Source organism: Chrysochloris asiatica, unplaced genomic scaffold (genome assembly GCF_000296735.1).
Source record: "Chrysochloris asiatica unplaced genomic scaffold, ChrAsi1.0 scaffold00274, whole genome shotgun sequence".
Taxonomy (NCBI): Eukaryota; Metazoa; Chordata; class Mammalia; order Afrosoricida; family Chrysochloridae; genus Chrysochloris; species Chrysochloris asiatica.
Window position 1 is genome coordinate 2546903 of NW_006408792.1, and position 2497 is coordinate 2549399.

General features: G+C 42.5%; 1 pseudogene; it reads left to right on the plus strand.

Moving 5' to 3' along the window:
- Positions 1-2228, plus strand: part of LOC102820085 — an 8530-nt pseudogene extending 6302 nt beyond the window's left edge.
- Positions 2229-2497: the final 269 nt, after the last annotated feature.

A 2497-nucleotide genomic window follows, 5' to 3' on the forward strand; every position in this document is an offset into this window, starting at 1 on the left:
TTCCTGCTCCTGTAAAGATTTACAGCCTCGGAAACCCTGTTCAGGGTCGCTGTGGGTCAGAACCAACTCGATGGCACTAAACAACACAATCATATTTAATTCATCAATCCAAAGAACACTATTGGGAAGGAGATACTGAGAATGATGAGGGTGAGTCAACAATTATCAATACTCTGGTTATACTAAATTGCCCATCCACGTCCACGGCTGATGATAACATTGAGCTTGCATGTGAAATGATTCTGTCGAATAGAAGAGTTATAGTGGAATATGCGGCAAATCATTTGCACATCAGCCAGCCATCTGCCTATGAAATAATCCACGACAGACTTGGGTTTCAAAAAGTTTGTGTGTGTTGTGGCCCAAAACAACTCACAGAAGAGCATAATTCGAATCATTTGAACATCTACAAATAAAATTTGGACCAGTACTCTAAGGAAGATAAAAGTCTGTTTAAAATAAAAATTGTTACTGATGAAGAGACATGGATTCATTACTATGAGCCTGAAAGTAAATGGCAGAGTATGGAAAGGACATATCCTCAATCGCCAACCAAGAAAAAGTTCAAAAGTCAACCATCAAGTGTGTTAGAGTTCTTTGCCTTTGCCATCCACCCCACTGTGGAGCAAAACCTGTTCCTCTCCTGCTCAACAAAACAGATTGAATTGACCAAAGCAATGCTTATGGAGAGAAGCCTCGTCTCCTGCTAAATCTAGCGGGGATTTGTGAGAAAGGAACGTTGGTAGCATAGTGCTTAAGAGTAGGTTCACTAACCTCAAGGTCAGCAAGCAGTTCGAAACTACCAGCCATTCCGTGGGAGAAAGATGAGGCTTTCTGCTCCTGTAAAGATTTACAGCCACAGAAACCCTGTGCAGGGTCACTATGAATTGGAATGGACTCCACGGTACTTAACAGTAACAACTATACACTACTGAACCAGGCTCCTGACTTGCTACATCGATTTTATGGAAAGAACTCTTCTTATGTCCATGGAGGATTGGATTCAAATGGAAAACCAACAGATGCAGTCTATGGAGAAAAAGCAATCCATAGAAAAGTGATGTCACAAAAAGAATCTTAGTGAAGACACACTAAGATTCGCCATATGGATGCTCATGCTACTCCAAATAATGGTGTGGTGGTCCAGGTGATGGGGTTTCTCTCTAACAACAACCAAGCATTGCAGAGATATATGCAGACATTTGTCCTTGCTCCTGAAGGCTCTGTTGCAAATAAATTCTATGTTCATAATGATACCTTCAGATAACAAGATGAAGCCTTTGGTGGCTTTGTCACTGAGCCTCAGGAGGAATCTGAGAAAGAAGTAGAGAGTCGGAAGAAAGACAACAGACATCAGAGGTGATACCTGATGATGCTGGAACTTCCTATGATCAGACTGACAGCAAGAACATTTACAGGAATATGTTGCTGAACCAGAGATTAATCCTAAACCAGAACCAGGGCAAGAGTGTGTATCGGGAATCCAAGAGAGAAATCTGAGCCAGTATTAGAAGGCAGTGCTCCTGAGGAGACTAAGAATTCTTCCTAAGCACCTGCAGACATACTTCAGAGTGCACAGAAAGACTTAAAGGACAGTTTCTTAGGCATCTGTGACCAGTAAGTACCTTCCTCCCAGTGGAGCTGTTCCAGTTACTGGGATCCCACCTCATGTTGTTAAAGTTCCTACTTCACAGCCCGATCCAGAGTCTAAGCCTGAATCTCAGATTCCACTGCAGAAACCTCAGGAGGATCAAAGAGTGTGAGAAAAAATGAAGAAGGGCCCTAGACCAATTCTTGAGGCTGATGAGCAAGGTGCTGTTGAACCTTGAAGAACTGTGAGACACTCTGACAATCACCAGCTCTTTATTGGCAACTTGCCTCATAAAGTGGACAAATCAGCGCTTAAAGATTTATTTTGAAATTATGGGACTGTGGCAGAGCTGTGTATTAACAGAGGTGGGAAATTACCCAGTTTTAGGTTTGCTATGTTTGATGACTCTGAACCTGTTCAGAAAATTCTTAGCAACAGGCCTATCATGTTCAGAGGTGAAGTCTGTCTGAATGGGGAAGAGAAGAAGACTCGAGCCACCAGGAATGGGGGCTGTCAAGATAAAGGTCTGGAGGTCCCTTGAAGTGGGTTGTGTGGTAGAATGAGAGGCCCTCCTGGTGGAGGCATGGTGCAGAAACCAGGATTTGGAATGGGAAGAGGCATTGCTCCAAGACAGTGAATCCTCCCCTGGTTATCACGTAGTCGTACAAACTTTAGTTCCTGCAGAAGGGTGAATTTCTTCCACCAGACTTTTGCATCTTGGAGTATGAGTCTAATCTGAAACCTGCTTGCATTTGTACACTTTTACTCCTTTTTACATTTGTACACTCTTACTCCTTTTTGTGCTAATGGTGTGTTTGTCCCACCCTCTCTTTACTCTTCTGATCTTTTAGTCATTCACTTCTAATTTTGCAGAATGGTATGTTAGGAAAAATGGATTTTTAAAGA